This window comes from Cylas formicarius, unplaced genomic scaffold (genome assembly GCF_029955315.1).
Source record: "Cylas formicarius isolate icCylForm1 unplaced genomic scaffold, icCylForm1.1 PGA_scaffold_9__14_contigs__length_23061073, whole genome shotgun sequence".
Lineage (NCBI taxonomy): Eukaryota > Metazoa > Arthropoda > Insecta > Coleoptera > Brentidae > Cylas > Cylas formicarius.
This window is the reverse complement of record NW_026844365.1, coordinates 17,054,917-17,063,567: the sequence shown is the minus strand read 5'-3', so window position 1 is coordinate 17,063,567 and position 8,651 is coordinate 17,054,917. Positions and strand designations below refer to the sequence as shown.

Here is an 8,651-nt window from a genome sequence, read left to right as displayed (position 1 = left end):
AGATCATGGCGTCAAAATAGTAGGTTAACTTTAGATTAATAAAGAAAGACGTAATAATAACTTTTTTTTTCATTACTTCAGAAGTCTTTCACCAACATTTTTACTGTTTGAACGCTTAATCGAATAGTAAGTTATTGATATTTTTGCTACGCTTTCCTGTCAAAATTGAGATCATGGCGTCAAAATAGTAGGTTAACTTTAGATTAATAAAGAAAGACGTAATAATAACTTTTTTTTTCATTACTTCAGATGTCTTTCATCAAACATTTTTACTGTTTGAATGCTTAATCGAATAGTAAGTTATTGATACTTTTGTTACGCGTTCCTGTCAAAATTGAGATCATGGTGTCAAAATAGTAGGTTAACTTTAGATTAATAAAGAAAGACGTAATAATAACTTTTTTTTTCATTACTTCAGATGTCTTTCATCAAACATTTTTACTGTTTGAATGCTTAATCGAATAGTAAGTTATTGATACTTTTGTTACGCGTTCCTGTCAAAATTGAGATCATGGTGTCAAAATAGTAGGTTAACTTTAGATTAATAAAGAAAGACGTAATAATAACTTTTTTTTTCATTACTTCAGATGTCTTTCATCAAACATTTTTACTGTTTGAATGCTTAATCGAATAGTAAGTTATTGATACTTTTGTTACGCGTTCCTGTCAAAATTGAGATCATGGTGTCAAAATAGTAGGTTAACTTTAGATTAATAAAGAAAGACGTAATAATAACTTTTTTTTTCATTACTTCAGATGTCTTTCATCAAACATTTTTACTGTTTGAATGCTTAATCGAATAGTAAGTTATTGATACTTTTGTTACGCGTTCCTGTCAAAATTGAGATCATGGTGTCAAAATAGTAGGTTAACTTTAGATTAATAAAGAAAGACGTAATAATAACTTTTTTTTTTCATTACTTCAGAAGTCTTTTACAAACATTTTTACTGTTTGAACGCTTAATCGAATAGTACGTTATTGACATTTTTGCTACGCTTTCCTGTCAAAATTGAGATCATGGCGTCAAAATAGTAGGTTATCTTTAGATTAATAAAGAAAGACGTAATAATAACTTTTTTTCATTACTTCAGAAGTCTCACCAACATTTTTACTGTTTGAACGCTTAATCGAATAGTAAGTTATTGATATTTTTGCTACGCTTTCCTGTCAAAATTGAGATCATGGGGTCAAAATAGTAGGTTAATTTTAGATTAATAAAGAAAGACGTAATAATAACTTTTTTTTTTTCATTACTTCAGAAGTCTTTTACAAACATTTTTACTGTTTGAACGCTTAATCGAATAGTAAGTTATTGATATTTTTACTACGCTTTCCTGTTAAAATTGAGATCATGGTGTCAAAATAGTAGGTTAACTTTAGATTAGTAAAGAAAGACGTGATAATAACTTTTTTTTTCATTACTTCAGAAGTCTTTCACAAATATTTTTACTGTTTGAATGCTTAATCGAATAGTAAGTTATTGATATTTTTCCTACGCTTTCCCGTCAAAATTGAGATCATGGCGTCAAAATAGCAGGTTAACTTTAGGGTTAAAGGCTGGCTTCTTACCGAATTGCAAATAAGCATACAAATTTCTTCTTACGTGAAGAAGAAAAATAATAAGTTACTTTAGGGATTCTGTGGTGGAACATTGCACGCGGCGGTTTAACCTCCGTTCGTTCCCTACAGAATCCTTTGTAATCGTCCAAAAATTTTGAAATCGGTCTCCACTGTGTGGATTTAGTGTTTTCAGTGTTTTGTGAACGTTGTAAAGTGATAATCGTCGTCGGCCCCGTCGTTTTTCCCCGTTCACGCCGGTATGGAGGCCGGATGGGCCAGGATGGTCCGGGGCGGAAGCGGGGGGTGTCGGTTTTTTTTGGTATCGGTCAAATTTGTTTTTTTGCTAGTTGAGCAAATATTGGTTATATGTCTTCTCTGTACGTGTTGGTCAATGACCAAAAGCGAAGATCCTCGACGGAAGTCGGCAATGGGCGAATGATCCTAGCAGTCGAGCCCAACATTTTTTGTGAAACGCATACTTGAACTTGAACTTTGAAGTTACTTTAGTTAGGTAAGTTTGAAATGTCATTTGCAAAGCAACTTTTTATGCGGAATACGAAAACCAAAAGTTCTGTACAGGATGCTTGGCAATTTACTGATATACATTTAAAATTTTCTTATTAAATTTTACTACTTTTATATATTTGAAAAGAGATTAAAATTATCTTTCAGCAATTTGGGTGGCACCGATTATATTTTGCCTTAAGGGAAAAATTGATTTTTAATTCAGTTTATAAAAAAATGAACTATCTAATTCAAGCTAGACGGCAGGATAGGTGGACCAGTCTGACAATTTGGTCGTTTACATTTAAGCGTTATTTATTGGAACAGTACTACCAAATTAGATTTTGAAATGATGAGGAATTGATGGGAAAACGAAAAATTCAATAATATACAGGTTTTACCCTTTAAAGTGTCGAAGTAAAGTAAAATTATCAATAAGCGGCAACGTCGCATCGCAAAAAATATATTTGATCGATATATCACCCTCGCGTGCTCTTTTGACCTGTTTTCAGTGTCAATCGTTAAAAAAATGTGGTAAATAAAACATTTACGTCGACAACATTATTTCATGTACGTTTCGGTGCGCCCTCGTATACAGAAAGTGTTTCCGTCAAACCACAATAAGGCATGACACATTTTGAAACACTCGTAAGTCGCAAATTCAAATTTTAACATGCAAAAGTAAACTGTTTTCCCGGTAACGGAGGAGCAAATGAGTATTCGGAAAATATTGTCAGACCCACACCTAGGAATTGTGGCGAGTATTTGGAATGTCCCAAACACATATTTTTCAATGCCCGGCATTTGTATAGTACGAAGTGTGCACTACAATTACGTGCTCCCGTTTACAGTCAGTCGTATAGAAAAATAACCAGAGGTTAATAGAGAAAGCGTAACTTTATTATCGTTAAATATATATTGGAAAGGAAACTCGATATTTTTGGAACAATAAAAAGTAATGAGGTAGTCATCAAATTTTAAAAAATATTTCATTTCAAATAAAAAGGTGCTATTAAAATGATACAGGGTATTACACACAATTTGGATTTCAATAATTGAGGTAATGAAGTCGCTTCGAAATTGTAAAACTCTCGATTAGGCGATTTCTTTTTTATTTTTTCCTGGGTTTATTTAAATTCATATTATATAGTAAATGACATTTTGTCATGTCATTTTGTCCTTAAAATCCAATATTTCGTTTTTCGAAATACATGCTGTTTATTAACATTTCGAAAGAGCATTATTAGTCAAATTTGACTTGATAATAAAAACGGTTTTTGTAAATACTGCTTTTGAAAGGAAGAAATTTTAAGGGCAAAACGGATAAATTAATGACCGGGCTGGCCTCGAGACTACTTTTTATTTTATCGAAGTTTAGATACTTATCAGGGCCTGCCTAAGCCGATAAATAACTAAAATTTCAGTTAAGCCGAGTTTATATCGAGTCAAAGGCTTTGATTTTTTCAAGTAATAAAAAAATCCATATTTGAAAAAAGTTAAGACGATGTAGCCTAGCACCAGGAAAATGACAAAGTTTCATTTATTTAAATATTCAAGTGGTCATGAAAAACATTTTTTTCCATCACACTTGCACTAGGTGACTACTTACGAGGGCTGCCTTTTATATTTCGGGATTTTCTTAAATTAGTCCTACCATCTAGCGACTAACGTTTTTATAGGAAAGTTTGACATTTTGAGGTTAAGTTTACTCAGTTAGGTTTTGGCGAAAGTGTTATTTGTGATAATTTAAAAAAAATTGTGACTGTTTTCGCGCATTTTTTTTAAAATTATTTTTGACGTCGACTAACTAAATGCATCGATGGACTTAATTTGATTTTTGGAATCAAAGCACCATCTAGGACTACTGTTTATCGTTGGTTTTCGGACGTTAGTCGTTTCGTGAAGGTTGTCGAAAATGGGTGGTTGTCCAAGAAAACATTGATGTAGTGCGGAAACTGAGTTTGCAGAATTGTCATATCGCTTATCATGAGGTTGAGCATTCATACAATTTTGCATGAACATTTGACCGCTAAATTTGTTTGCGTTGGATTCCACACAACTTGACATCACCTCAAAAAAAAAAGGCTCGTGTTGATTGTTCGAAGGAAATGCTCACAAAATACCACCTCGGTGGTTCCCAATAAGTCTATGAAATCGTGACAGGTGATGAATCATGGATCTATGCATATGAACCTGAAAGTAAGCAGCAGTCGACTGTGCGAGACTTTCAGAATGAGGCAAAGCCCACGAAAGTTATAAAAATAGTAGCCTGTTTTTTCATTAAGACTGGCCACGTTGCAACTGTTTTTTTTGGTGAAAGGTAAAACAGTCAATTCTGAATGGTCACAACCATTTGTTTGCCGAAAGTCTTCGAAGAAATTAGAAAAATCAACCGCCGAAGATGAATCAATCTCCACGACGACAATCACCGATCAGCGCAAACAACTTTTTGAGCATTGAAAATGTTGATTTGATGAGCCATCCACCATATAGTCCCGATTTAGTACCTAATGACTTCTGGGAAATGATCTTTGACACCAGAAGAAACGATTGATGCTTTTGAAAAGCATGTTTTGGAAGTGCCCAAATCGATGTGGGAAAAGTGTTTTCTTTTATGATTCGTTTTATCGAATGCCAAAGGGTATTGATCATCAGGGTGAATATTTTTAGAAACAATAAAGTCATATTTGTTGGTAGCTTATAGTTTTTTATTACAAATCCCGAAATATAAAAGGTAGCCAAATTTATACTATATCGATCTATGCGATATCGATACCTATTTGAATGCGGATTTTGGGATTTTTCTTCATCGTTGCCACACCAAACGAAGCCACGAAAAAGATTATATTTGCCACGAAAATCTTCAATTTTCAAAATCGGACACCAAACTCCCGATGAATTGACTTTTTACCACTATCAATAATTGATCACACCTCGTATCATAACAAAATGAGTATTTATCATACAGAAGACTGAATTATCGCAGAACAGTTCGTTGTTAATTATATATTTTACTCTCCCCACTATATGTAACAGCCGATATGTATGTAAATACGACGGGAATCACTACGATTAAACTCATATAGATTATTAATTTAATTCTAGTATGTGGATAAGATTATAATAAGTAGATACGCTAATATATCAGTTGCGTTTAGCCTTATAGAGAGATATAACCGTCTCTCTAGACCACAATAAATATCTATTCTGCGAAGTGTATAAATTTGTGACTGGTGAATCGAAGGTTTATCATAAACAGAGAGGTAAGTTTAATTTGAATTAAGTGATTATAGTGTCTTCTATGCTGAAATTTATGCATGGCATAAGAAGAAAAAAAGTCTTCCTTAAAGTTTAAGCAAGGGACCAAGGATAACTCGGTGGGTAAGGCGTTGCTAAGACCTGCCAACTCGAACTTGCCAGAGGTTGTGGGTTCGATTCCCATCTTGGGAGCCTTGGGTGTATTATTTGTGTTTATCCGATTTTAACGACAGGCAAAAATTGCCTAATTTACTCGTTGATATATGGAAAAACCTGGGCAGCCGTCTAAGTAAAATGCGAGTTCATTGTAAAAAAAAAGTTTAAGCAACTGTTTTATTTATTTTCGGAACATTTAAAGACATATTTATACTTCTTCGATTTCTGTCCTAAATTGATTGGATTCAGAGGAAGTTAAAAAATCGATTTTTTGTATTTGCTCATATCTTCTAATCTAAGGTAATTTTTTGGTGTAGTATATTTCTTATAATTTTTGCCAGTGGCATTCTTGACATGACAGTAAATGTATTACTAAATAGTTTAGTTAAAAAAAAACACTGGAGTGTAAGGAACTAAATGAAATGGAAAAGGCAGAATGTTTTACTTATTTTCAGTCAAGATTTGAATGCGGTTTGCAAGCTTCACCTTTTCGTTTCTACAATCGCAAACGCATTTATTGTTCAATGCGTTCGATATCGGTCGATTTAGTGTATTTGTCACAGACTTAAGGTTCTTTCACATTTTGATTAATATCGCGTATCTACGAAGCAAATTTAACTGCGGTATCAGTTTTTTGAACTAACATTTTGTCCGTGTACATTTTTTTATATAAAACTCCTTTTTGAAAAATGCGTCTTTAATGATAAAAACTAAATTTGCATATTTTTATAGATTTTTTTTATTGTTTAGTTAAGTGGAGCCACCGCTTCCGGTTTGATAGGAAATAACGTCAAAACAAATTGATTTATTTGAGTGACATTGACGTTGAAAAATAAAGTACCCATGAACTCGAACTGAAATGGTCACGGCGAGATTGAAAAGTGAGAGAAACTATACAATTGAAAAAGGAGGCTAGTAGTGGAGATTATCTCTCTGTTTCTCATTTATAAAATTTATTATTTACCGATATATTCTGGTATATCAAGTAATATTTTCTTTAAATATTCATAATTCGATATATGTGTTTTTTTAAAAAAATTGCATTGTTTTACTTAAAATACATGATATTGAATATTGATATTTTAAATGGAATACTCTTTTTGGAATATCTGAATAACATTTCGCTTTTTTTTTCAAAAAACAAACAGAATCCAAGTGCTATAGACGCATTATTTCTTATACATTCAGGGGCAAATATTTTTAATCTTTATTGATTTATTAGGTAATATAATTGGAGAAATTAAATTAAAATACACCGGGCGTTCCATTAAAATTTAGCAAATCGACATCCCTTTTGGACAAATCGGCGCTGAAATCTAACTAAAATTATTTTAAAATTGGATATCAATATGCGAACTAAAACTTCATGCGTCGAAGTCTATACAGTCAAAAATTACTTTATTAATTATTATTCTTAAATTTCTTCGGAGGTATGTAGCGTGATACATGTTAAACGTATATGGAAAAGGAAAATATGGTCGTTTACATCAGTGAATTCGATCTTTCGATGTAGATCAACATCAACGTCCCATATTTTTCGTTTCTCCATCCTTCGTTAGCTTATAGTCCTTATTATTTAGTGTTTGATGAAACTTATAAGTGTACAAATAGACAGGGTAATATAAAGGTATTGAATCTGCTGATAAGAAACGGTTTACAGGAGTCACAGCTGAATGACTCTATTAATTTTTTTGACTTCCACATCCCGTGGCGTGGCAAATAGTTTTGGTTAGTACAGTTCATAGTATTAGTCATCTGGCTGGGATATTGCTTGAAGCTCTAGAACGCATTACGTGGTCGCAAAGCCAAAACTGGAATTGCAGACGTCCAATTGAATGAAATAACTGTATATGCTGATAAATCGAAATTGGTTTGCAAACTTCGTAATTTCAAAGTGAGTGGCTGCTATCAGGCACATATTTCATATTTAACTTTTTATCAGCGCGTATCCATTTCCGGCAGTGAAATTGCAATTAATCAATTTTGCGTCCCTTTTTAATTGCTTTGTAAAGATATCGGCGCAGTACACACATATGTACTAATATGTCTGGCTTTCAAAGTACAGGGAATCAAAATTTCAGAAAAAGAAACTTTTTTTTTATTATCTTGGTGGTGTTGAAATCACGTTGATCTTCACTCTCACTATTTACAAATCTTCTGGATTCTTCTTATGTCGGTTTTTGATGAATCAAACTTGCTGACGTTGCGCCAATCATCATCCCGTTGGCTTGTTCGGAGCTTAGCTGAGACTGACTGAGTGGAGAAACATCAGAAAGTTCAACTCAACAACAGCCGTGGCAGGAGGAATCCAGAAGTTTTGTAAATACATTCAAATATCTAAGTTGTCATATGATTTTTCCATCTTGTCCGCTTTGTACAATTTTGTGATTTCTTCATAATTTTGCGTAATTTACTCAGTTTTCGTAAAAAATAACCATTTATTGCACATTTTGGCGGATATTGTGACATACACCCTGTATAGTTGATATTCATGCAACAGTATTAACGAATTATTGCTTCTGATTGATATATCTCCTACCTAAAACAAAATGTACATTTTTATTGGAACTCTTAAGATTTTTTTGATTGATAACGAATCGGTCCGGATTTATTTTATAATAGAGAGGGCAATGAACATTCCTCTTTTGCGATTAATACTCGACAACAATAATTCTGCAGATTTTTCTTATCTTTAGTTATTTTTGGCGGGAATAAGGAGACTGCATACGGGCTGCTCGAAAATAACGACCTCTCTGGGTCTGTCGCCTAGGGCCTAGGTAGCACAGTTAAAGATGCTGGCAACTAAATTTTCCAACCAGAGCCTCAAAACTTACTGATTTTATACAGGCTTTATTGAAATGACCTCATATAAATTAAAGACTGATGTCGAATTCATGTTTTGTTAGGTCGAATTCAGATAAAAAGAATCTTTTTGCTGATTCATATCCTGCTCAATCGGAAGACTATGGTCGCCATCAATCCAATGTTGCCAAATTTTTCAATTAGAGGAACCTTTTAGATAAATATATTAAACTATATTATAAATATACTAATTAATTAAAAAAAAAACAAAATAAATAATAAGTAGTCTCACACAGAATAATACAAACAAAATTTAAGTAATCTTTGCTTGTGTATAATATGAAAGCTAAGAAAGTGACATATTGTTGAA

At 32.8% G+C, this 8,651-nt stretch overlaps 1 protein-coding gene across 1 annotated transcript in view; it reads left to right on the top strand.

Annotated features, from left to right (window-relative positions):
- Nucleotides 1-5,192: 5,192 nt before the first annotated feature.
- The window catches only part of LOC132707161 (adenylate cyclase type 2-like), a 59,092-nt gene continuing 55,633 nt past the window's right edge, over nucleotides 5,193-8,651 (top strand). Inside the window, exon 1 of the mRNA XM_060678883.1 lies at nucleotides 5,193-5,328. The gene's annotated coding sequence lies outside the window, so the exon portion shown is untranslated. The remainder of the gene's footprint in view (nucleotides 5,329-8,651) is intronic.